Here is a 27,951-nt window from a genome sequence, read left to right as displayed (position 1 = left end):
CATTACTTTTCCAAATTATGCTATAAATAGTGCATTTCTTTAAGTGGCACTTACTCCTATAAGGCCATGTTTGGGAGTGCTCATGTTAAAAATAAGTGCTTAAAAAGTAAAAGGCAAGTGCTTATTCAAATAAGCACTTATTTGCATTTGACACCCTACTTTAAAATAATCACTTGTTTCATATTAGACATTTGGTAATCTTTTTCTCCAATAAGCACTTAAATAAGTATTTGTTACAATTTTGTCCTTAATTTTCTTTCAAATTTTATAAAATTATTTTTTATGAAAGTATTTTTACGAAAGCACTTTTACAAAAGTACTTTTATGAAAGCACTTTAATAAAAGCACTTTTATAAGTATGTTCATAGATTTCATAAAAGTACTTTTATGAAAGCACTTCTTTAAAATTCAACTAGGAGTAATTTTGGAAAAAAAAATTGAATAAGTACTTATTGTATAAACAATTAAAAAAAAAACTGAAAATTTGGGCTTATAAAATAAACACTTATTTCAAGTTCATTTCCCAAACACCACATGTGTGATGCTTCGTTTTTTTCTTTTTTCATAGGAAAAGGCTTTTGGCCCATGCAGGTCTCGAACCTGCGACCTTCGCGTTATTAGCACGACGCTCTAACCAACTGAGCTAATAGGCCAGTTTATTACTCAGCCTGCCAATTATTTTAAGCCACCTCCCAATTAAATTTAGAGTGTGGAGAAAGATCAATGCCCCACAGCTCGAAATTATTATGTTTATTTACAATAAAGGTGCTCATGGGCTGGGACGGGTTCGACTTAACACCTATGGTAAGGATTATAGGCCGGACAACTAGGCCCAAAGACCTGAACTATAAGCCCAGAAAACTTATAACCAATCAATCAATTGGGATCACAATATGACATCCGTGATACTCGTCAAAATTCATGGAGGGTTTTTGATTGATAAAAAATCTTCCACTATCATACCTTTCCGACATTATAAATGTACTCATTAGGCCTAGGCCTGACCCAGAATATTTGTAATGGCCTCATATTTCTCTGGACACACATTGGAAGGATGATTCAAGCAACCAAGAATTTAGGTGTGGTGACCTGTAAATGCCCTAAATAAATTAATAAAAAAAGGTCATGAGTTTGAAAAACTTTGGTTGTTAGTCTGTTTTGAATACAAGTTATAACTTGAAATGAGAGGCAGTTCTTATGACTTTCATTTTCTTATTAAGGGTAGTTTGGATACAAATGATAAAAAAAAGGCAAAAAAATTATTAAATATAGTTCAATCATCTTCGCTTGAACAAACCCACTGTTTTAACGTTAAAAACATCCATCTCGATGGTTTTACGTTTTACCAAAAAAATCGGGATCTTGTCACCGTTTCACCTTAAAATTATTTTTGGCTAAAATCATTGATTTGGTCAGCCAACTGCTGATCCGGGTGATTGAACTGTCAAACTGTCATCCTGGAGAATAGTTATTTTTGTTTTTAGTTTTTAATTTTTTGTCAAAACAGACTATCTATTTAAACCGGATGATCAGACTGTTCAACCCAAGAACCAGACACATAACGGTTCTCTATCCAGTCCAGTTTTAAAATCCTTGATTTAATCTGTATTGATTTTTGGGTAAAATACAAAACCTCCCCTAAAATTCCTGACAATCATAAAAACCTCCCCTGAACTTTTGAGAAACTCAACAAAAACTTCCCTTCCGTTACTGTCCCAGATGAAAAACGTTAGATTGATGCCATTTATAAATTCTTTTACATACAAAAGTACTGAAATAATCCCATTTTAACTCAACAAAAAATATATTTCAATAATTTTGTATGTAAAATTACTAAAATGATCATTAAAAAGCGGTTTTTGTTGAGTTAAAATGGAGTTATTTCAATACTTTTGTATGTAAAATAATTTATAAAAGGGTAGAATGAGTATTTGGAAAAAAACTGGTGCATCAATCTAACGTTTTCTGTCTAGGATAATAACATAAGGGAGGTTTTTGTTGAATTTATAAAAAATTTAAGAAATATATTTGTTAAAATAAAACTATAAGAAAAGTTTTTATGATTATCAGAAACTTCAGGGAAGGTTTTTATATTTTATCCTTAATTTTTTTTGTTCATGATCGTATATGAATGTGAAGCCAATGCGAAGATCAGCATTACAGCGAAGATAATACAAATATTTAAGTTATTAAGATGGTCTGGTTGGAAGCTAATTCCTATTTGGAAATAAGTTAGAAGTAAGTGGATAATGCAAATGGATGTTAACGAATTTAAATTGGGGTATGTCTAAATTTGATATAAATAAGAATGCGAGATATCCAAATTTACATAGATTTGAATTCCATTCATTACATATCTGATTGAAACCTAATGATGCTCGATCCATTCATTTATATATCTGATTGAAACCTAATGATGCCCGATCCTGCTCTGATTGTGCTGATGTCGGCAGACGGATCTGCAACGCAAAGAGAGCCAAAGTACCCGGGCTGTGCTGGTATGAGAGAGTATTGAAAGAGAGAAAAAGAGAGAGAAAGTTGGAATGTACTATTTTGCGCATACCTTGTGAAAAGGAATGAAAGTCCCTTTATATAGGCATTGGGGTCCGAGTGGCATGTTTGAGATATCCAAAAATGATGAATCTTATTGGCCTGTTATCTTTGGGTCACGTCATACCAGTTTTGTGATGATTCTTATCCGGTTCCTCACAAAGCAAATGGAACTAGGCTCACACTGCCAGGTGGGTGATGTGTCGTCGTGTGCTTGGTAACTGATAGGAGAAGCTAGTGGATGACGTTGGACACATCACGTAGGTTGATACTCCAAAGGTCAACTAACCACACAGGTTGTCAGTTGCCTAGGTCGATGGAGACAGGCAATTGCCGGAGTTATCAACTTACATCTTCGAGGTAGCATTCTTTGGACTAGACCTGTTCATGGCCCGGGTGACTTGGTCCCCAGACGGGCTTGAGCAGGTATATGGGCCAACGGATTTAACCTCGGGCCAAAAAACCTAGCTTGCAATAAATTTGAGTCAGGATCGGACTATAATTAAACCTAAGTAAAAACCCTAGTCAGTTCAAGTACCCCTCTTTTTTTCACTTCTTTGTATCTTTCCCTTCTTTTTTCCAGCCGAATCCTTCTTCTCCAATCTCTAAATCCTCTTCACTCCATATTTCTCATCCTCACACTCTCAAGCAGCCACAATCGGTGAGGCGGCGAACGTTCATCGGCACAACAACTTCAGTGGTAGTGGTGAGCTCTCTCTCTCTCTCTCTCTCTCTCTCTCTTTCTCAGGCGCGAATTGATCATTGTCAAAATCGTAGGTCAGGCTCACAGCTCATAGACCACAGTCACCGACTCACCGCGAACTCCCCGGCGAATACAATCATCGGCGGTGGCGGTGAGTTCTCTTTACCACTTTATTCTATTATAATGTTTAGTCAGTGGCAGCAAAAAATCCGACAGTAAGCATGTTTGTCTTCTTCCTCTTCTTCTTCTTCCACTTGTTAAACGAGAAAGACAGAGAAACAACACTAATCAGTTATCAAAAAAGCAAGCCAATCTACTCTATTCAAGCAAGAAACATGAAAAATCGCAGATCAGGCTTTTATTAGGTCGGGCTTCGGGCTTTTTATCAGGGCCAGGCTCGAGCCCAAGTTGTAGGCCCATTGATCGGGCCGGGCTCTGGCTCAGGCTTAACATTTTTCTATTAATAAAGAGTAAAACTCCGGCCCGGCCCGACCCATGAACAGGTCTACTTCGGACTATTGTTGAGTGGTCTATGAGTCTCGTAGGTCAATACTCCAAAGGTCGACTACCCACACAAGTCAGTTGTTGGAGTCATCGGCTTATGCCTTCGAGGTGTACTTCAAACTATTGTCGAGCGGTCTATGAGTCTCCCATTGGTTGAGGTCTAATTCATATAAAAAGGTTTGGACTTGCCAGGTGGCACGGTATTATTGGAAGGCCAAATCACCCCTTGTCAAAACCTAATTCAAATAAAATATCAATAAGTCTATATAAAATTGGTTTACATTTATAAATTTATATATGAAATAAAAATATATACCATAGATGAAAAAATAAATCTATTAAATCCAAAGTCCATCATAATTATTAAAAATAATGCTTTATATATGTATATATAATCACATTAGAAAGCGAAATTAATCAAATAATATCCAAATTCGATCGGATTTAATAAATAGATCATATTTTTACACTAGATTCATTTAAAAATATGAATCCGAATTAAACAAAACGGTTTAAATATTTAAATACGATCCATTTGCAACTCTATGGGCAAACCTGTAGGAACAATGGATCTCAAAAGGAAATGGCAATTCTATCATTGAGGCTGTGTTTGATTTGAAGGAAAAAATATGGAAAGGAAGGGAAATGTAGGGAAATATAGCCTTTTTTTTTCTTTTTTTTTTCCTACCTTTTTCTTCATTTCCCTACAATTCACTACTTTTTCCTTCAAACCAAACATAGCCTAAGTGTAATTCTCCCCTTGTCACCAAGTCATTATTTTTCTTAGAAGTGCCATTAAAAGCACAATAAAAGAAAAACAACTAGATAGTCCATTTATCCAAATTCGAATTTGTATTCAATTTGATTAAATATGATTTGGATTTGAATCATTCATCTACTCAATCCATAAATACATATATTTATATATACACATAAGATTTATATTATATTTATTAGTAATATGGTAAGCAATGAGGTGGTGTTTATCAAAATTCAAGGTGAGTTTTGATTGATCAAAGCTCTACATATAATATGAGAGTCATTTTTACTTCATGTTATTAATAATATATAATATTTTTATTTAATTTATTAATATTATTCAATATCCCATTGCAATTCGAATAATACCCGAATCCGAATATAAAAGAATCAAAATTTGGTTCTACCTATCCGATCCGACCCAAGAAGGGGACAGGCGGACAGCCCTTCCGGACTTCCGGTCAAAGAAGTTTCTAAATGGCTTATTAATTAGGCATTATTTTCCTTGTCATTTACGAATTTACCACAAAGTGGATAAAGACAGGCGACTGTGGACGGTGTTTGTGTAAGGACTAAGGGAGTAGTGGTTTGAGCCTTTGAGGCATTAAGGTGTGTAATGTGTTGTGTTGTGTAGCGTGGTCTTTCAAATTCAATGGCGTGACTTTTTCGACCCTGACGAGGGACGCAATTAAGCATTAAGCAACCTCGAAAAGCGGAGCAGAGGGAGGTCGTGCCAGGGGTAAATTCGTTATTTTATGTTCCCTTTTTAACGTGTATATACAAATGATAAAGTTGCAGCTTTGAGGATGAGCGCCCTGTTAACCTGTTTGTGCTGTGAGCCTGTGATTAGGTGTGACCAGACCAGACGTTTCAGTTCACTGCTTCTGCTGCTGCTTCTTTCTCAGCTTTTCTTCCTGTTAGGCCCTTTTTTCCTTCTGTTCTACAGATTGTAGATCTAACTCCATGGAGGACCGTAAGGAGGTAATCATCTCTCTCTCTCTCGTTTCTTTCTATTATTGGGTTCATCCTGCTCTTATTTCTGCTTTGTTTCCTATTGTTTTTTCCGAGCTTTAATGGTCTTAAAGATGAAATAAACCAAAAAAAAAAAACTTCTATTTTGAATGGCTGTTAAGAAGAATAAGATATATAGTGACATCGCGTTACTTCTTCGTATTTGTTTATTTATTATTTTCAATGCAAATTTTATTTTTTTTCTTAAATTGTTGATGGTTTTTTTTCGGGAAAACTTTCATGGCTGTGGGTATGGATTTCCTGTGTTCTCTCCCTGACGAAAGGATTGAAGTGAGATTAAAAAGAAAAGTTCCATCTTTAAGCGTGAGGATCGGCCAGAGCCAGAGATCGTGCCTTTCGAGGTTATAATTGTTTTCTTGATCCTTCCTGAATCAATATTCAGGCAAAACTGGATCTTCTGAGGTATTTCTCAACGTGGGGCTGAAGGAAACACTCATCTCCATTAATTGAGGTGGAGGAAAAAGTTACAGCAACCAACAATAATAACACACACCTGTGAACTGTCACTGTTATTGACAATTAATCAGAGGTTTCCTCCCTTTATTTGGTAGAAATTATTAATGGAAGCTTTGATTTGTTTTGTGAAACTAAAATTTGAGCTACCCATAATGCAGAAGAACGCCGGATGGCTGTCTGTGCCACAGTTTGGGGATTGGGATCAGAAGGGACATCTCCCAGATTATTCGTTGGATTTCTCCAAGATAAGAGAGATGAGGAAGCAGAACAAGCGCGACATCTCGAGGGCCAGTATCGGCAACGAAAACGAGCTCATCCCCGATAAACAGTCCAACAATAACAGTGACCATCGCCATCCCCACAACCACAACCACTCTCCAACTGTAAGTCTACTTTAGCTGCCAATCCTCCATGAATTTGCTAGCTAGCATTTAGCAACAGTTTCATTTCCATTTTCTGCACTTGGGGTTGGGGGAGTATGAGACTTGAGAGTTTCTTTTGTAATTGGTCATTTGGTTGTAGAATTTAATGAACTGGGGACCGGGGCCCAAGCCCAACCCAATGCCCTCACGCGACAAATCCCTCTGACTCATCTGCCATGTGGCCCATGTCCCATCCTCTGTGGTACATGTGTACGTAGTTAGTACACTGTACATATATACAAGTGGATATGCAGATGAAATGTGAGGTCTCCATCTTCTGCGGTGGCTGCTGGATTAGAATCTAGTGTGGGGACCCTCTGATGGCTCCAAGAGAGTGGTCTCTGGCCTTGGTTGAAATTATTTTGTTTTGCCTCCTTGAGTGGTGGTATAGATGATGTTCACAACTGCACAAACCGTATGGCAACAGGAGGATTAGCTTGTGGTTGTGGGAGACTGAACGAGACAACTTAGATTGCAAATTAGCAATCCACCCCCGGCCCGTGAATGTCTACTGTGCTGAGGATGTGTGGGGAGTTGGTAGTTGGATTCAACTCTCTCTCTCTCTCTAGAGATCTGAGAAATTTTGGGAGATGGGTTGCTGAGGTTTATGATTACAGATCATGAAATCATGGACCAGTATTGAGATTGGAGACCAATTCAAAAGCTTTAATATGAATAAAGGAGTGGTGGGGGCTCCAGTTTTGTGAAGTGGAGAGTGTGACACTGTTCACAACTTTTCAACAAGTTTGATGATTACGCCATTCTCACTTTTAGTTTGGGTTCAACTCTCTCGCCTGACCCAAATTGTTTTTATGTTGAAAACCCATTCAACCAGATATTAAATTAAAGGGTTTACGTGCCTTTTCAACCTTATGGGTTTTCAGATTCAGGCAATTTGGCAAATAGGACACACAGATATAAATTAATTTATAGTTCAAAACAGAATTTGTTATGTACTGAAAAACAATTCATGGAAGGAGGATTCCCAAACGCTTACTCTTACGCGGTCTTTGAATTGATTAGTTTGTCGATATAGATAGGTTGATTGGTAGACTGGTCAGAAGGGTGACTTGGCCCATAGAATTTCGTTTCTCTTTAAAATTTTCATTTTTTGTTCGGTTGAAATTGTGTTTGTTATCTTTCCTCCTTGTCTGTTTCTTTGTTTGATCTTTTTGGCGGGGTATGAACAAATGCGCTTCTTGTTTTGTGTTTTGGACAGACAAGGAGGAGCTTTCTCAGCTACTTCAACTGTTGTATAAAAGCCTGAACTGTAATGAGATGCGAGGAATAATATCAACATCGTTTCCTTTTTATTTTTCTTGGGTGGTTATTTTATCTTTCTATAAGCTGGCAGAATTTTGCGTTCATGAGCAAATGATTTTTGAATCTATAATTTCTGAATGCTCTCCCAAGTGGTGTTCCATGTACAACAACCCACCCAATTCTCACTTGGTAATTAATGAGAGAGGACCCTTTCTTGTCAGACTGGGTTTCTCCATATCTGATGGGCCGTTTGACAACGGCTGAAGTTTCTGAATTGAACGGCTTCTTGCTTTCAAGACAAAAGCAATTCCTTGAGGGACATTAATACCCAATTCTGACCTTGTAAATGATGGAGGACCTTTTCTTGGCAGAGTGGGAAGTTTTTCCTTCTGTAAAGTTTTGGACTGTTCTGAAGTTCATGAACTGAACGAGTTATTGCCTTCAAGATAAAACAATTCCTTGAGTCAGACATCAACACCCAATTCTGATTCACCCTTTCTTCCCAGACTGGGGTTCTCCCATCCGTAAGGGGCCATCTGATAGCTGCTGAACTGAACGACTTACTGCTTTGAGGTCAAAGCAATTCCTTAGTGCTGGGCTGATTGAATGGGTCTCCCTGAAAGAATGGAACCACATTGTGATAGCGATGCGCTGAAAATCCCGAAACAATAAATTCCCTAAAATCAAAGCTTTTGATTTATAGATGTCGCGTCACCTTGAATTAAATGAAGGCTGACATTTTAGTGGGGCTACAATAATAAATCAAAGACTTTATTTTTTTTTTTTAGCCCTGAAATTACTGTCGTAGCAAACGTGAACTCTGAAAGAATTGGCAAACCACTTTTGCTACTACATTCGTGCAGGGCTAAAACAAGATAATCAAACCCTTTGATAATTTGATGTATTGCAAGGCCCCACCTTACATCTACGGCCATGATTCTTGGTTTTAGCCCAATTCTACCACGTTGTCGTAGCAAAAGTGAACTGAACAATTGGTACGGTGCAGATTCCTTGGGCACTGAGCTACCAGAAGAAAAATGAAAAGCTGCAGGCCTGCAACGGGCGGCCTGGCCCACCTGACCCAGCAGGTACCTAGCAACCCAAAAGGGGCGGGGCTAAGCATGGATGTAGGCGTAGTCCAGTTTGCTCGTCGAGTCGTCTATGGAAAATAAAATCTGGCAAGTTGGTTTTGGCCCAAAATGGCCCATCACAAACCTATTTTTACCATCATGATTGATCTTGTGGCCGACCCAAACTGTCCATCGGGTAGACGGCAGCCCACATGTTCACTGATCGAGCCCATAACCCACCTTTTAATTGGTGGGCTATTTGAAGGAGGATTTGTAGTTATATAGCAATGTATGAGATAAGTTTTTTTTTTGGTAAATTACAAAGACCCCCTTCTACTATGGGTCAGTGACCCTGTACTTTTTTTTTGCGACAAAGGTCCCCTGAACTTTAGCCTTTAGACAAAGACTCCCTTTGCCATTAAGTCAAATGACGGAAAGTGTTAAATTATCAAAATACTCTACTAAACTTTTTCTATTTTTTTTCTTACCTTTTTTCTCTTAAAACCTATTTAACCTATTGTTTTTCTTCTTTTTGAGTTTTACTTCACATATCATGATTATGGCCTTGATGTTTTCCTCCTGATTGAAACTGTCTAAACTGAGGTATAAGGGGTATTTGTCCCAAAAAAAAAAGTGCAGGGGAGACTTTGTTATTGACCCCATAGTACAAAGAGGGTCATTGTAATTTACCCTTTTTTTTATTAAAGAGTTGAATTGTGTAGTTGCAAGAAAGGATCAAAGTATTTGATACCTGTGAATTGTGATACGAACACCTTGGATATTAGTGCATATTGATTGAGCGGTTATTAGCTGGTGATTTCTCACACCGCCTAAGGTGATGTTTGGCATTAGAGTGTTTTACAAGCGTTCCATTTTACAAAGTGAGCCCTAATTCACAAGTGATTCGTTTCATATGTTTTTTTAAGAAACACATACACACACAGAAAAAAAAAATGCAGACTGATTGGGTGTTTAAAGTGATTTAGCTTAATGTTATAATATATTTATAATGACAAGGGCGATTAAGGATCACCAAGGCAATTCAAGAAATGAAAATTTAACATTTCAAGAAACCTCTCCTTTCCCAAATCTCAAAGCTAATCATTGTAAAAAAAGTCATTTTGAGAAATAGGGCTGCAAATGCCATTTTTTTACTGATTCCGTTTAACTGCTGATGTGGCATGCATAACACATCAGTAAAAATGGAACGCTTATGAAATGCTTTGGTGCCAAATGCTTACTAAGAAAGGTAAGCTCCATCATCTCAAATGTTCAAAAACCCTGTGTTTCAATGTATAGAAGTGAATCAGACGTTCTGGATATGGATACTATGTAGGTGTTTGGGATCAATGCCATTTTCTCAAAAAATGTCTATTGTTTGGTTGGCCATTTTTCTGAAAAACGTTTTTTCAGGCCACACTTTGGAAATCGAGAAAGGTGTGGTTTGATAAAACGTCCATTTTGCCGATGTGGCATTGGAAAACACCTATGTGACAACAATAGCAGATATGGTACCAAATAGAAAATCTGAGAAAACACACCTATCAAGAAACAACATTGATCCCAAACACCGCCTATATGATACAAGGTGTATTATAGTGATATTTTTTATCCATGCTTGCAAGGCAAGATGACGTGTAAAGCGAGCTGGCATGAACCAGACAGTGAAAGCTTATAACCATGACTAAGAAACCCATAATCAGCCAAAATGACCAAGTTAGCTGGCCACATCCTTGATGTATATGAAGAAGAAACCACTTCTTTGATACCTGATGGAGGGTGATTTGGCCCGACCTTGTAGCTTAGGTACATGTAGGCGTGACCTAGCTCAAACAGTGACTCAGCATAACAGCACAATGGACGAGAGCACAACTCGGTGGGGAAGTCCCACCGAGTTCAGCACGACAACTCGGTAGGTAAACTACTCACCGAAAGCCACCTCGCCCGCACCTCCTCCCTGGGGTTAAGACACTTCGGGGGGTCCCAAGTTCAAGGCACCCTGACCCCTTTTGAGACCCGAGCTCCTCCCAATGGACCTTGGGCCACTCCCAGGCAAGAACGCATCGATTCTTCTTCGGACACCCTGAGGCACAAAGACCTCGGCTCGGCTAGCTCAACATAACCGGACGCAGGCAGCCCGTCACTCAAGGGACGGCCCAGCTCAAGGCAATTCGCAGGAGAACAGCTCAGTATACCATAGGAGGGCTTCCTGCCCGACCGCCGTACCCGACAAACCTGCGAATTGCAAGCATGTCCCCTCGCCGCGCCTGCCACCTTTAGAAAGGTGTCCCACACCTAACAGACACGTACCCTGCGTGACGGCCCCGCGCGTGCCACCTTAGCCCTGCCTGTAACGGTTGTGGTAGACTGACAGTGGCGGTTATACCTATCCTATCAGAAGTCAAAGGGCCGGGGGCAACGGAATTCAACTATAAGGAACTTATCCTCAAGGAACAAGGTATCTTATATGGCTAGCGCAACCTGCACTCTTAGTGTTCATTCTCTTTTAGCTTCTTGCACACAGTACTAACTTAAACGTCGGAGTGTTCCCGCCGGGAAACCCCCGGGAGTTCTTCCTCCTTCTTCTCGTTTCAGGTACACCTCAGGAGCCACACGAGTGCCAGCTAGGAGTGATCGGATTGTGCTACATCATTTGGCGCCGTCTGTGGGAAAACCCTTCAAAAAGCCTTTCTCTCTAAACTCTTTCCGTTCCTTCTTCCTTGAAACAATCCAACGCTCATGGCTTCCTCTAGCAATGTCGGACGAAGCACGGAAATGGATAACTCCAAGGAACAACCCCAGCTTCCTACTGTCTGTATCGGACAGTTCACCGTCCCCCTCTCAGTGGACGGAATCCCCAGCTTGAACGTGCCCTTCACAATGGCACCCGTCATTGCCCCACTCCCTGCTACAGTCGGAACGATGTTCACCAAAACTTCAGTCGTGCCCCCAGCGGCCAACCCGAACCAGCTGGAGGACCTAATGCAGTGCATGAGGGCCATGCAGGCTCAAATGCAACAGTTCCAACAACTTCAGCTCTATCAACAGCAATGTTGCACCAGGTCTCCCAGTATCAGTATTAGTAGCAGTTCCCCCTGCTACCCCAACCTCAGCTTCAACAGCTTCAACTCTCACCTCAGCACCTAGCTTCGTAGCAAGCCAAATCTCGCCGCCAGAGCGAGCACTCCAGCTGAGGAGAGGCCCCCCAAAATCTCCCAAAAAACCAGGCCTCCCCCCATGGCAGACGGGAGAGACCGGCTACCCCGATCTCGCCGCGGGCGGACAGGTCGGGAGGACCCCGTCTCGGCAGGTCTACATCGCCTCGACAGTCGAAGTTTGGAACCCCGATCCTTGAAAACCGATTCAAGATCCTAGCAACAGACTCCAAGCAGGATCCTTCTATCCGTAGTCATCACCAACAGACCGAGCTACTCCTGGTGCAAACCATTCTAGACAACGCGAAGGTGAGCAGCACGAACACCGAGCCCATCAAGAAGCAGAGACATCGCCACCGAGTTCGTCGATCTGTCACCCGTGATTTGCCCGAGCTCATGGGCAAAGAAGAGGTAGGCTCGACCAAAGCCAAAGCTTCCCTCCTCTTGGTTTCGTCCCCTCTATCTTCTGAACTCCTAGCAGTCCCAATGCCCAAGGATTTCAAGCTCCCCCCTCTTGATAAGTATGATGGGTCGTTTGACCCGAATGATCATGTAGATTCCTTTCAGTCACAGAAGCACCTGGCGCGAGCCAGCGAGTCGTGCATGTGCGTGGCCTTCTCCACTACTTTCAGGGGAGCAGCCCGCATGTGGTACCGGAACATGGCACCCGGGTCAATAAGAAGTTGGGTGTAGTTCGCACAAGCCTTCACGTCCCACTTTGTCACCAGCAAACGGTGCCCATGAACCGAAGAAATCATCTTCAACGTAGCACAAAGAGAGGGAGAGTCCATCCAGAGCTATATCAAGCAGTTCAACGACGCTTGTATGCAGATACCATGCCTGGACCCCGCCGTACGCCTTGCTGCAGCTAAGAAGGGCGTGGCGTGATGCACAAAGAGTTCAAGTGGCACATGGTTGTCAACCAACCCGCGACCATAACCGAGTTTTTAAAGGTTGCAGATAAGTTCAAGGCCACTGAAGAGGAGATCAACCAGAAGGGCGAGGGCGCACCCGAAAAAAGAAAGAGAGAAAGAGAGCCTTCCAATCAAGGGGACACCCGAAGAAAAAAGGAAACAGTTCGGGGTGCAAAGCCAGGTCAATTGTTCTTAGCCCATGCACCAGACCGAGCTGATTACACCCCACTAAACGCGAAGTGGGCCGAAATCCTGATGGCAATCAAGGACGCACCATATGTGAAGTGGCCACCCCGTCTAAGGGGGAATCCCAATGACAAAAATAAGTCTGTATTGCAGTTTTCACAAAGACCACGGTCATAGTACCGAGAGTTGTAAAAACCTCTGCGACGAGATAGAGGAGCTCATCCGTCGCGGATATTTGAGAAACTTTGTACAAAATAATAATAATAACAATAGTAGTAGAACAGATCAGCAAGGGGAGCACAGTAAAGATGCTCCCGAGTCCAGCAGCAAGCCGACCAAATAACCGCAAAGGCAGCCTCCAAAGGAGAGGCTAGTTCGGGGGACCATCCACATGATAGTGGGAAGTTCGATCATTGTGGGTTGCACCGCAGCAGCAGCTCGGACGTCAGTCCATGAGGCCACCCGGGAAGAGCAGAACCCCCCAAAGCAGCCGAAGACGGGAGGTCCAATTTTCTTCATAGAAGACGATGCGCGAGGAGTCCACTACCCCCACGACGACATGCTCGTGATAAAACTAAGAATCAACGATGAGGTCAGGCGTGTACTCATCGATTCAGGCAGCTCAGCCGATATTCTGTTCAAAGCTGCGTTTGACCAGCTCCAGTTGCAGAGAAGCGACCTAAAGCCCGCAGATACTCCTTTGGTAGGCTTCGGCGGAGAAGATATCCAGCCCCTTGGGAAAATAACAGTACCTGTGGAAGTCGGCACGTGGCCTTGTGTGGTCAGGTTCAAGCACGACTTCTTGGTGGTCGCGACCCCCTCCTCCTACAATGCCATAGTAGGTTGACCGATCACCCATGTCATACGAGCAGCGGTCTCCACTTACCACTTGGCTATGAATTTCCCAATAGACTTCGGTGTGGGAGTAGCGTGGGGCGACCAACTCGAGTCCCGCAAGTGCTACGTTGCCGCCCTAAAGGGGAAAACCAAGGTGACCGTTGACCTCAAACTGGAATGACCCACGGAGCAAGGTGAAGAGCGATCCGCGCCCACGGAAGAAACAGTCACGGTCCCAACCTCAGCAGTAGACCCAGCTCGGACGCTTCAGATCGGCGCTTCCATCCAGGAGCCCCTATGATCCGAACTGGTAAGCTTTTTACTTCAAAATTTAGATATTTTTGCATGGTCTGTGACAGAAATTCCCGATATAGACCCCAAACTCATAACTCACAAGCTGAACACTGATCATGTAGTTAGGCCCGTTAGACAGAAAAAAATGCAACCTAGCCCCGGAACGGTGGAAAGCGGTCGACGAAGAAGTCGAGAAGCTCCTAGCAGCGGACTTCATAAGAGAAGTCCAATACCCGAGCTAGGTAGCCAACCCCGTCCTGGTAAAGAAGGCCAACGGCAAGTGGCGCATGTGCGTCAACTACACCGACCTGAACCGGGCTTGCCCGAAAGACTGCTTCCCGCTCCCCAGAATCGACCGTTTGGTGGACGCGACCTCAGGGCATGAGTTGCTAAGTTTCTTGGACACCTATTCGGGCTATAACCAGATCAAGATGGACCTGGCGGACGAAGAAAAGACTGTCTTCATCACGGAGTTCGGCCTATACTATTACAAGGTTATGCCCTTCGGGTTGAAAAACACAGGGGCAACCTTTCAAAGGCTTGTAAATAAATTGTTTGTGCTGTTAATCGGCAGAAAAGTAGAATGCTATGTAGATGACATGGTCGTCAAAACTCAATTCTCACATGAATTAATACAAAACTTTCATTCTGTTTTTGAAATTTTGCGTAAGTTTAACATGAGATTGAATCCAAACAAGTGTGTGTTCGGTGTGACCTCAGGTAAATTCCTAGGATACATCGTTAATTGGCGCGGCATTGAAGCCAACCCGGATAAGGTTAAGGCCATCTTAGACATGAGACCACCCCGTAAGTTGAAGGAGGTTCAGAGGTTGAATGGCCGCATAGCCGCCCTGACCCGCTTCATGTCCAAATCAGCAGACCGCTGTATGCCGTTCTTTAAGGCAATCAAAAGCAAAGGGTTCAAATGGACCCAGACTGTCAGCTCGCATTTGACGAGCTCAAGAAATACCTCGCTAGTGTGCTGATCTTAACCCAGCCCGAGGAGGGCGATATTTTAGAACTGTACCTCTCGGCAAGCGACGAGTGGTAAGTTCGGTACTAATAAAAGAAGTAGATCGGGTTCAACGACCCAACTACTATGTTAGTAAAGTATTGCAGGGAGTAGAGACGAGATACCCAGAGATAGGAAAGCTAGCATACGCACTGGTAATTGCAGCTCGGAAGCTCCACCCGTACTTCCAAGCTCACACTGTTATTGTTCTCACCGACAAGCCTCTAAGGCAAGTCTTACTTAAGCCCGAGGTCTCTGGTCGGTTGACAAAGTGGGCCATTGAGCTCAGCGAGTATGACCTCTAGTACAAACCGCGAACTGCCATTAAGGCCCAAGCCTTGGCAGATTTCATCGCTGAGTGCACATTTAGCTCTGAAGCCCCTAGGCCGGTTGAGCACGAGGCTCCAAATTCAGGTGAGCCCGAAGCTCCAAGGCCGGTCGAGTCTGAGCCCCGTGAGGTAGTAACCAGTGTGGCATCTCTCCTAGTTCGGCCAAGCCCGAGCTAGGATGAGGAGCCCTGGATCCTTCACGTAGATGGCTCCTCAAACCAACAGGGCAGCGGAGCCGGAATAGTTCTGCACGGCTCAAGTGGCATGAAACTAGAGTACGCACTACGCTTCGAGTTCACGACATCTAACAATGAAACAGAGTACGAGGCGTTGATAGTTGGACTAACTCTAGTCAGAGAAGTAAAAGCCAAGCACATCGTTATCTGCAACGACTCCCAACTTGTGGTCAACCAGGTTACCAACGAGTACGAAGCTCGCGAGCCAACCATGATCGCCTACTTAGCCAAAGTCAGGAGGCCCTGCTCAACTTCTAGTCACACTTTATCAAACAAATCCCTAGGTCAGAGAACGCCGAGGCTGACGCCTTGTCCAGGTTAGCCAGCGCCAGCGACATCACCATGAGAACCATGTACATAGAGGGCCTGTCTCAGCCTAGCATTCTCAAGGGGTAGAGGAGGTCGCTTCTGTCGTTCAAGTAGAACCGAGCTGGATTGACCCGCTCACGAGCTTCTTGCTACACGGGACCTCCCTGCAGACCGCAATGCAGCTAGAAGGGTGCAATGCCAGGCAACCAAATATGTCATGATAGGCGAACAACTATACCAGAGATCTTACACACTCCCCTACTTACGTTGCTTGCGACCCACCAAAGCCAAGCTCGTACTCTGCGACACCCATGAGGGTCTATGCGGTGGGCACTTGGGGGGTAGGACCCTCGCTCAAAAGGCACTCTGACAAGGGTATTATTGGCCAACAATGAAGGCAGACGCTATTGAGCTCGTCAGAAAATGTGACAAATGCCAAAGACATACCAATATTCACCACCAAACCGCTGCCGACCTCAAGTATCTCACCAGCAGTGGGGCATCGATCTACTCGGGCCATTCCCGCCAGCAATGGGTGGAAGAAAGTTCTTAGTAGTGGCAGTGGACTATTTTACCAAGTGGGTTGAAGCCGAGCCCCTCATGACGATCACAGATCGTGTGCCGCTTCGGATTACCTTGGGTGTTGATATCCGACAATGGCAAGCAGTTCGAGGACATCAAATTTCAAGACTGGTGCCGAGACATGGGGATCCTACAGAATTTTACTTCAATTGCGCACCCTTAAGCAAACGGTCAGGCAGAAGTCACGAACAGAGCCATCCTTTGCAGACTAAAGGAACGGCTAGACCGAGCTAAAGGATTGTGGGCAGATGAACTACCTAGTGTCCTATGGGCCTATCGGACTATGGAGAAGACCGTCACGAGAGAAACACCCTCCAATCTCACGTACGACACCGAAGCAATGATCCCCATAGATATCGAAATACCTACGTTGCGCCTAGAAACATATAGTGATCAAACAAACGAAGATGAGCTACGTACCAACCTCGATATTGTATTCTAAATTTAGGGAATATGATTCCCAGTTGGGAGAAGATAGGAAATTTTTGAAATTCGCTCACCCATTCCGCAACCTTTATGGCGTCCATTAGATGGATCCTACCATTCTTTCATGCACCTTCACAAACATCTACAGATCGCCCATTCGGATGCCAATCCGCTACAGTCCAGCACACGGTCAATGAAATCAGAACATCTGCTTCTAAGTGCACTGGCATCCGAATGAAGCGCAGAACACTCGACCCGCTTCAAGAGATGGCTCTGGATGACTATCTCGAGCTTTTAGACGAGACTGTCGCTGATCTTAAAAGCGCTCTGTCCAGTCTGTCACCGAAAAACTCACCTTCGAGGCACTATAATGACTTGGGAGCTCTGTTAAGTGCTGCAGTGATGAATCAATACACCTGTCTTGATGGATTCGCTCACAGTAAGGGCAACGTAAGAGAAGAGATCAAGCAAGGCTTGTACAACATAAGCCACTAGGTCAGTAATTCTCTCGCCGCGCTTAAGAATATCCCAAAGTCGAACAGAAGCTCCAAGGCTGAGGTGTTCCCAGAGTATGGCAGAATGGTGGGTGGGTCCCCGAGATGGGTGTCGCCTAGAGATAGAAAGCTTCTGCAAGCATCGACCAACACGACGAAGTTTGATTTGGTGGTGGCTTGCGCTTCTTGGAACCGATGATCTACAGGCGACGAAGTTTGATTTGGTGGTAGCTTGCGCTTCTTGGAACCGATGATGTAACGAAGACGATGAATAGTATTATTGCCTTTTTTTTATATTTTTCAAAAAAAAATCATATTTTAATTATTTTATAAAAATATTATCTTTTATTGATACTTGGGGCAAAAAATTGCCCTTATATACTAGAATCCCATCAATCAATCACGATATATGTAACCAGGAAACTTAAAACTCCAAAGGTGAAATTCTTTAATGCTGTGTTTAACTTGATAGAAACAGAAAATTGAGGGAAAGTTATTAAATAAATTTTGGTTCACTTATTTTTCATCAAATCAAACACAGCCTCAAGGAATAGGATACAGCTAGTCAGCTACTAATATGATAATATAAGTATATAACAACCAATAATCGTGGTTCAAAGTATTCGTATGGTTATTTCTTTATTTTTTGAAGCCGAATTCTGTGTGTTTGAGCATTAGAAGCCGTGTTGATGTGTCGTTTAAACTTTAAAGAATTATTTTATAAAAATGGTGGCTTGGGCTGAGTGTAATTTCCGGTATACTTTTGCTTCATACTTGACGTTGTTTGTTTGGGAGAAGTAAAGTTGATGGATGTAGATTTAGCCTGACCCTTGGCTGTGCGATACGTGGAAGAAACCGGGGTGACTTGGCAGGAACGTTAATTCGGCACGATGACATAGCACGGCTATATCCCAAGAAGAGGCCCGAACTCCCCAAAAGGAACCCACACTTCCTGGGAGGTGAAACCCGAGCTCCCCCTAAGAATCCCGAGGTTAACAGAGAAGCCCGCAAGGGGCAGAGCCCGGACTAGCCCACCTCGGGTCAGTCCGGACCATATGCCGGCACCTCGGGACAGTAGGACATACTTCCATTCGAACTTAATACTTCACCTCGTGCACCATTCCGGCACCTTGGCTCCAGGTCGCACAACTGTGAAACCGTATCTGACAGGTACGTACTCTGAGGCAGCACACCTGACTGGTCTGGATCTGACAGATGGCAATCACGCCGTAATGGCCACCTGCTACCGCCATCTCAGTTGTGGCAGAGACAGCCCTGACAAAGAGGACAATGGCGGTTATGTTTGCCCCCCACAGAGGCGGTTATACCTGACTTGGCAGAAACTTGGGAGTGAGTGCACCAGGTGGTTATAAAAGATCTTCTTTCCCCAGAGAAAGAGGTATGTGATATTTGTGCTTTCTAGTCTTGAAATATCATATTTTCCCTTGCCTTCTCAAGAGTATTAACTTGAGCTTCAGAGTATTCCCACCGGGTTCCTCCCCGGAAATCTCCATTTTCTTCCTTGTTTCAGGTATCTTCGACTCTGTCAGAAGCAAGGTTACCGGCAACTAAGACCGCCGGATTGTGCACCATCATTTGGCGCCATCTGTGGGAAAAGACTTCAAAAAGCCTCCCCTAACCTTTAACTCTCTTCAAAAGAAAACTTAGCATTCATGGCTTCCTCTGGCAGTGACAGACGTAACGTCGGCCTGAATGCTGTAGGAGAACACCCTCATCCCGCCACTGTATGCATCGGGCAGTTCACCATCCCCCTCTCGACGGACGGAATCCCTAGCCTCAATGCTCCACGAATAGTGGCACCAATGAATGTTCCCCTTCCCACCTCTACCGAGACAACCTTCGCCGAACCGACCGTTGTCCCTCTGGCGACCAGCCAGAATCAGTTTGATGACTTGATGCAATGCATGCGGCCCATGCAAGCCCAAATGCAACAGTTTCAACAACACCAACTCCATCAGCAGCAAGTACTACACCACATTTCTCAGTACCACTACCAGCATTAGTTCCCCCAACTGCCTCAGAACCAACCACAGCTACCACCTCGGCACCCTGCTGTCAAGCAGGTCAAGCCCTCTCCTCAGGGCGGGCGCCTTCAACGAGGGGAAGCTTCCCAGCCTCAGAACACCTCCAGAAGCCAGGCCTCATCCCCTGGCAGGAGGGAAATACTAACTACCCCCGCCTCACAGCTCGCTGGCGGATCGAGAACCTCCCAACCAATCAAGTCGGCACCACCTCGGCACTCTAAGTTCGAGCTCCCGCTCGCAGAGAACCAATTCGGCATACTGGCCAGAGACTACCACCAGCAGTCTGGGCCCATTGAGCTCGGAAACATCAAAGCAAGCAGCGCCAATACCGAGCCTTCCAAGCAACAGCAGAGGCACCAGCGAAGTCGCCAAGCTACCACTCGCGTCCTGCCCGAGCTCCGAAGTAAAGAAGAAGCAAGCTCGAACGAGGTAAAAGTTACCCCTATTCTTTCAGTCCCTTCCCCCCTGTCATTAGAACTCCTCGTTGTTCCTATGCCCAAAGATTTCAAACTCTCCCCGCTAGACAAGTATGATGGGTCCTTTGACTCCAGTGATCACGTTGATGCCTTCTAGTCCTAGATGAACCCGGCGAGGGCCAGCGAGTCCTGCATGTGTGTGGCCTTCACTACCACCTTCAGGGGAATGGCCCGCACCTAGTACATAAGGAGCTGGACCCAGTTTGTGCAAGTCTTCACTGCACACTTTGTCACCAGCAAGCGGTGCCCCCGAACCGAGGAGAGCATCCTCAAGATAGTCCAGAAGGAAGGAGAGTCTATCCGGAGCTATATCAAGTGGTTCAACGACACGTGCTTACAGATACCGTATCTACACCCAGCAGTACAGCTCGCGGCGGCCAAGAGGAGTGTGACGCACAAGGAGTTCAAATGGCACATGGTGGTCAATCAGTCCACGACCATAGCTGAATTCCTCAAACTCGCGGAAAGATTCATAAGAACGGGGGAGGAGATCAACCAAAGAACTAAGGGCGGGTTTGAAAAAAGGAAGAGGGAAGGTGAACCTCCCAACCAAGACGATAGGAGGAAGAAAGACTCAGCTCGGGGGGCGAAACCGAGCCAGCCGTTCCGAGCTCCCATGGCAGATCGGGCGGACAACACGCCCTTGAATGCAAAGCGGGCTGAGATCCTGATGATGATCAAGGATGCCCCATATGTGAAGTGGCCACCTCGTCTGAAAGGAACCCAAATGAAAGGAATAAAAATTTGTATTGCAGCTTTCATAGAGACCACGGTCATAGCATCGAGCATTGTAAGAATCTCCACGACGAGATAGAGGAACTTATTCGTTGCAGGTACCTAAGAAATTTTGTACAACAACAACAACAACAACAACAACAACAACAACAACAACAACAATAATAACATAATAATAATAATAATAATAATAATAATAATAATAATAATAATAATAAGATAGGTCGGTAGGGGGAGCACAACAGAGATGCCCTCAAGTCCAGCAGTCAGCCAGCAGAACAGTCACAGAAGCAGCCCCGGAGGAAAGGCCAGTTCAGGGAACGATCCATGTGATCGTTGGAGGATCGATTGTAGCGGGATGCACCACGGCAGCAGCTCGGGCATCAACCCTGAAGGGATAGGAAATCCATCACATGGACGCCCAAGATTGCAGAATAAAGGGGGCGAATTTCAAAAATTTTTCTTTCCCTTCAATTGGGAATCGGATTCCCTATTTAGAAAATCATATTTTCAATGATCATTCTTGAACCATAAACTGAACCAGATCTGAAGCAAAAGGAGTAGAGAGAGATAATACCTAATACAGAGAAATAGTATCTTTCAATGGCGGTGTTCACGCCCAAGGTAGAAACCAAAATCTGCTCCCACTGAAGATGGCGCAGTGCAAGATGGAGCAGAATCAGCAGTGTCCTTCCTAAGAACTTGATCCTTCCCAAGAATCACCTGGACGGCTTGTGAATACAACTCCTACCAATCTTTTCTCCAAAAGATTGGAATCAAGATCCAATCTTGATTTCTCCCTAGGAATGGAGATTGACTGCTATAGGCGGGGGCTACAGGAAGGAGGCGGCTAAAGAGAATTTGCAGGGTGCAGAATTCTCTCTTCTGTGATCTCAGCTCTAAAGACAAGACTGCTCGTTGTCTGTTGTGTTGGATGTCTAAAGAACATCATTTTGATTGAAACTAAGGGCATACAAAAACTGTCTAACAAACCCGTGAGGCCGTCAGAGAAGAACAAAATCTCCCAAAGCTGCCAAGGACGGAAGACTCCATACTCTTCACCGAGGACGATGCTTGCGGAGTTCACCACCCCCACGATGACGCCTTCATCATAAAGGTAAAGATCAATGACTTTGAGGTCAGGCGCGTACTCGTTGACTCAAGCAGCTCAACAGATATTCTCTTCAAAGCCGTGTTCGACCAGCTTCAGTTGCAGGGAAGTGACTTGAAGCCCGCGAACACTCCTTTGGTGGGCTTCAGCAGAGAAGAAGTCAGGCCCCTTGGGAAAGTGACAGTACCTGTGGAAGTCGGCACATGGCCCTACATAATCAGACTCAACCACGACTTCCTGGTGGTCGCGACCCTCTCCCCATACAATGCCATAATAGGTCAGCCGATCACCCATATCTTGTGGGCGGTGGTCTCCACTTATCATTTGGCAATGAAGTTCCCTACAAACTTCGGTGTGGGGGTAGTGCGGGGCGACCAGCTCGAGTCCCGCAAGTGCTATGTTGCCGCCTAAAGGGAAAGACCAAGGTGGTCGATGACCTCGAACTGGAGCGATCTACAGAGCAAGGTGAAGAACGAGCTGTGCCCATGGAAGAAACATTCACTGTTCCGACCTCAACTGCAGACCTAGCTCGGATGCTTCAGATCGGTGTTTCCGTCCAGGAACCCCTATGATCTGAACTGGTAAGTTTATTATTTCAAAATTTAGATATTTTTGCATGGTCCGCGGCAAAGATGCCTGGTGTAGACCTCGACCTTGTAACTCACAAGCTGAATACTAACCCTGTAGTTAGGCCCATTAGACAGAAGAAACGCAACCTAGCCCTAGAACGCTGGAGGGCAGTCGATGAGGAGGTTGAGAAGCTCCTCACAGCAGACTTCATAAGGGAAGTTCATTACCCGAGCTAGGTGGCCAACCCTGTTTTGGTAAAAAAGGCAAACGGCAAGTGGCGCATGTGTGTCGACTACACTGACCTGAACCGAGCTTGCCCGAAAGATTGCTTCCCCCTCCCCAAGATCGACCGCCTAGTGGATGCGACCTCGGGACACAAGTTGCTAAGCTTTCTGGATGCCTAATTGGGCTACAACCAAATCAGGATGGACCCAGTCGACGAGGAAAAAACTGCCTTCACAACCGAGTTCGGCCTATACTGCTACAAGGTTATGCCCTTCGGATTGAAAAATGCTGGGGCATACTTTCAAAGGCTTGTGAATAAGTTGTTTCAACCCTTAATTGGCACAAAGATAGAATGTTATGTAGACGACATGGTCATCAAGACACAGTTTTCGCATGAATTAATACAAGATTTGCATTCTATCTTTCAAATCCTGCGTCAATTTAGCATGAAACTAAACCCAAACAAATGTGTCTTCGGTGTCACCTCGGGTAAGTTCCTAGGGTACATCGTCAACCGGCGCGGTATTGAGGCCAACCCAAACAAAATAAAGGTCATCCTAGATATGAGACCACCCCAAAAAGTAAAAGAGGTTCAGAGGTTTAATGGCAGAATAGCCGCTCTGAGTCGTTAAATGTCCAAATTGGCAGACCGGTGCCTGCCCTTCTTCAAGGCAATGAAAAGCAAAGGGTTTGAGTGGAACCCAAGATGCCAACACGCGTTTGACGAGCTCAAAAGATACCTCGCAAGTATCTCGGTTTTGACCCGGCCCGAAGAGGGCGATGTTTTAGAACTGTACCTCTCGGCAAGCGACGAAGTGGTCAGTTCGGTACTAATAAAGGAAGTAGATCGGGTCCAACGACCCATCTATTATGTTAGTAAAGTATTGCAGGGTGCAGAGATGAGATATACAGAGATAGAAATGCTAGCCTATGCGCTGGTCATTGCGGCCCGTAAACTCCGTCCATACTTCCAAACCCATACCATTATCGTCCTCACCGACAAACCCTTGAGGCAAGTGTTGCTCAGGCCCGAGGTCTCTGGTCGATTGACGAAGTGGGCCATCGAACTCAGTGAGTACGACCTCCAGTACAAGCCACGAACTGCTATCAAAGCCCAAGCCTTGGTAGATTTTGTTGCAGAATGCACATTCAACTCCGAGGTCCTTAGCCCGGTTGACCATGAGGCTCCCAGTTCGGGTGAGCTAGGTGCTCCCAAGCCGGTTGAGTCCGAGCACCATGAGGTCGCATCCAGTTCGGTGTCCCCCCTGGTTAGGCCAAGCACGAATTGGGATGAAGAGCCCTGGATCCTTCACGTAGATGGCTCCTCAAATCAGCAGGGCAGCGAAGCTGGTGTAGTTCTCCACGGCCCAAACGACACAAAACTGGAGTACGCACTACGCTTCGAGTTCGCAGCATCCAACAATGAGGCAGAGTACGAGGCGTTGATAGCTATGATAGCCCTGGCACAAGAGGTAAAAGCGAAACACATAGTTATCTGCAGCGATTCCCAGTTTGTGGTCAACCAAGTTACAGGCGAATACGAAGCCTGCGAACCAACTATGATCACCTACTTAGCAAAAGCAAAGGAGAATCTGCTTAACTTCTAGTCACACTTCATCAAGCAAGTCTCAAGGTCAGAGAACACTAAGGCCGATGCCCTGTCCCGGTTAGCCAGCACTAGTGACAACACCATGAGAACTGTGTACATAGAGGACTTACCTCAGCCTAGCATTCTCGAGGGGGGCCAGAGGAGGTCACTCCTGTCGACCAAGCAGAGCCGAGCTGGATCGATCCACTCGCAAACTTCCTGCTACATGGAACCCTCCCCGTAGACCGCAATGCCGCTGGGAGGGTAGAGCGCCAGGCAGCCAAATACGTCATAATAGACGGACGATTGTACCGAGGATCCTACACGCTCCCCTACCTACGCTGCTTACGGCCTCCCAAAGTCGAGCTCGTACTCCACGACATTCATGAAGGCTTGTGTGGTAGACACCTAGGGGGCAGGGTCCTCGCTCAAAAAGCACTACGACAGGGGTACTATTGGCCAACAATGAAAGCAGACGCCATTGAGCTAGTCAGGAAATGCTATAAGTGCCAAAGGCACGCCAATATTCACCACCAGCCCACCGCCGACCTCAAGTATCTCACCAACCCATGGCCCTCCGCACAGTGGGGCATCGACCTACTTAGGCCAATCCCGCCAGCAATGGGTGGAAAGAAGTTCCTAGTAGTAGCGGTAGATTACTTCACAAAGTGGGTTGAAGCTGAAACTCTCGTAACAATCACAACTCGAAACATCCAGAACTTCTTCTAGAAGAACATAGTGTATCGCTTCGGGCTACCTCGGATACTGATCTCCGACAATGGCAAGCAGTTCAAAGACATCAAATTCCAAGAGTGGTGCCAAGACATGGGGATCCGACAAAACTTCACGTCGGTCGTGCACCCACAAGAAAACGGCTAGGCAGAAGTCACGAATAGAGCTATTCTCTGCGGAATAAAAGACAGGCTAGACCGAGCTAAAGGGTTATGGGCGGACGAGCTGCCCAGCGTTCTATCACATATCGAATTATAGAGAAAACCGCCACCGGAGAAACTCCCTTCAACCTCACCTATAGCACAGAGGCAGTCATCCTAGCCGAAATTGGAATCCCCTCACTTCGGTTGGAAGCATACAGCAACAATACCAATAGCAATGAGCTACGTACCAACCTCAACCTGCTCAACGAGGTGAGGGACCTTGCATACATTAGGACCGCAACATATCAGCAAAGGGTAGCTCGGTACTACAACGCCAGAGTCAAGAAGCGGAACTTCCGCGTTGGCAACCTGGTTCTCCGTGAGGTCATGGTACCTGAGCCCGGCGTTGGCAAACTCAGGCCGAACTGGGAAGGACCCTACCGAGTAAAGAGAGCACTCGGAGGAGAGCAAAGCGCTCCGACACTATGTAGTCGGTGACGGCCTTCACCTTGGTGTCCTCAAGGGCTTGGAAGAAGATCTCAGACTTCTCCTTGATGTCGGCCTTGAGGTATTCCACCTCGTGCTCCAGGCCCCCTTTCAAGGTCGCGAGGTGTTTCGCGACAAGCCTCAGGGCGCCATTCTCCCTTCGGAGTCTCTCCAACTCACTCCTCTGAGTCGAAGTCTCACCCTCAAGATGCTGGACCCTCTCACGAGCTGATCCCAGAGCCTCTTCGATAGTTTGCGCCCACTCCCAAGCTGATTCTAAAGCCTCCTCGGTAGCTTGCACCCGCTTCAGGCTCCTCTCTGATTGGATAATTAGGGCATGGATGGAGGAGTTCGCCTACCAAGCAAGGAGTCAGTTCGGAAAAAAAGAAAGGCACAAAGGAACCGCGTCAACTTACCACCATGACATGAGACGCTGCACGTGCACCGATATGGCCTAGAGGAAGCCCGGACCATGCCACGACCTCACCTTGGTAAACAGCCTTCTTACTCTTCCGAAGAGCACAACTCGGAGTCAGCACACTGCCAACCCCCTCCTGGCCCCGAGCTGGAAAACATTGTCAGAGTTTGAGAAGCCTCTGAGGTTTCGGCTTCCCAAGCCTCTGCGACGCCGGGCTCCGCTGCCACTTCGGGGATAGGCCCCGCTACCTCAGGTTCCCTGGGAGAATCTAGGTTGATGACCGGAGGATGGCTCGGGGCTTCGGACTCCACGCAAGCACGTTTGGTGACCCACTTCTTCCTCTTCATTCCATCAAGTAGGTTGGCACCGCGGGTCTTCTCTGCCTCCATGATATCTGCGAAAAGAGCTCGGCATCAGTACAAAAAAAAAAAAGAAAAAGAAAAAAAAAAGAGAGAGAGAAGAAAACTAAGTAAAGAAGCCTACCCAGACTCAGACTGGCCTAAATAAGTTTTGCTTCCAAGACGTATTCTTCGCACTAGAGCCCGACCTAGGCCCAGGACTGAAAGGTCTCTGCCATGTCTTTATCCAACATGATGCCGGGGTCAGGGACAACCACCCTCTATTAAGTAGGAAACGGCCACCCCGTAGCACTTCGGACCACAAAGTAGTCCCACTTCCACGTCGGGACCTTTGGAAGTTTGTGAAGAAGTTTGAATCCCAAGCAGGGAGATAGGTAGTAAGCCCGCCTGTGCTCGGGAAGGAAGCTCGCTTGTTTTTTGAAAATAAGAAGAGCAAAAAAATTTCTAAGTTCAAAGGAATAGCATATTCGCAGTAGAGGGATATGGTCCCGATGACGTTGGGAATAGAGTTCGGGTGAAGCTGACCGACTGAGATGCCAAAGTGGTTCAAGACTTCGACGATTAGGGGGTGAAGAGGAAGGCGCAGCCCGGCAATGAGCTGCTCCCGGAAGACCAAGATCTCATCTGGACAGTGCTCCCAAAGGAAGTTGCCCGAAGGTAAGCTATATGCATACTCCCCGGGCAGGTTGAACTGACGAACAAGGGACCGAAGTCTCTCAAACGTCATAGTGGAGGGTCCGAACGTGTCCGGCATCCGAACCCGACAAGAAGAGACTCTAGGCTACCCGGGGTGACCCGGGCTAAAGGCCCTACCTCAGGCTCATCCAGAAGGCTGTCAAAAGAGTCAGTCTGACCCGAAGTCTCTGCCTCAAGCCCTTATAAGAGGTTATCTAAGCTACTCGAACTACTTGAACTAGACATCGCAAAAGGAAAGGAAAGGAAAATGAAAAAGGCTGAGGGGACTCACCAAGGGAACGATACCGAACTAGGGAAAGTGACGCAAGCTCAAGGAACGATCGCTGAATATTGGCGAAGGAAAAGTGACCAGGGACCCCACTATTTATAGCCATAGTACCCGCGCATCAACGGTCGAGATCAAAGCCATCCAACAGCTCTCAGGAAAACCAGCTGCACGACCCCCGAGGTGAAATCAGTTTAATGCGGAATTTGGCGTCCGATAGTTGATAAATCGTTTGTTGTTTGCGCGTGAGCTGTACGCGACCCAGGCTGACTCTGGTCAAGCCGCACTGATCCTGGTCGAGCCAAGAGCATCAACGGGTCAGACCGGAAAATCTTCGAGCTGGACTAAGCACGCCACGGAGCAAATCCACCCGTTAGTCCGTGAACTCCCCACGCCGGGTCAAGACCCCAGGCACGGGGAGTGGGGGGCAATTGATGGAGGTAGATTTGGCCCGACCCCTTGGCTATGCAACACATGGAAGAAACTAGGGTGACCTGGTAGGAACGTTAGGTCGGCACGATGACATAGCACGACCATATCCCAAGAAGAGGCTAGAGCTCCCGAGCTCC

The 27,951-nt window shown here is 45.6% G+C and overlaps 1 long non-coding RNA gene and 1 other non-coding gene across 3 annotated transcripts; one reads left to right on the top strand and one right to left on the bottom strand.

Annotated features, from left to right (window-relative positions):
- Positions 1-579: 579 nt before the first annotated feature.
- On the bottom strand, positions 580-653 carry TRNAI-AAU (transfer RNA isoleucine (anticodon AAU)). The gene has a single exon. It is a non-coding gene; the product is annotated as a tRNA-Ile (tRNA).
- A 4,437-nt stretch (positions 654-5,090) lies between these two features.
- LOC148876919 (uncharacterized) lies at positions 5,091-7,819 on the top strand. 2 transcript variants are annotated; one of them, XR_016109979.1, is made up of 4 exons: positions 5,091-5,255; positions 5,367-5,497; positions 6,163-6,387; positions 7,646-7,819. It is a non-coding gene; the product is annotated as an uncharacterized LOC148876919 (long non-coding RNA). The 2 variants fall into 2 exon arrangements; XR_016109977.1 differs by lacking the exon at positions 5,091-5,255 and having other exon boundaries at positions 5,294-5,497.
- Positions 7,820-27,951: the final 20,132 nt, after the last annotated feature.

This window comes from Nelumbo lutea, chromosome 1, assembly GCF_056320005.1.
Source record: "Nelumbo lutea isolate HS-2025 chromosome 1, American lotus-T2T, whole genome shotgun sequence".
In the NCBI taxonomy this organism is placed as follows: Eukaryota; Viridiplantae; Streptophyta; class Magnoliopsida; order Proteales; family Nelumbonaceae; genus Nelumbo; species Nelumbo lutea.
Note: the sequence above shows the minus strand (reverse complement) of the source record. Positions and strands in the feature narration are given on the sequence as shown.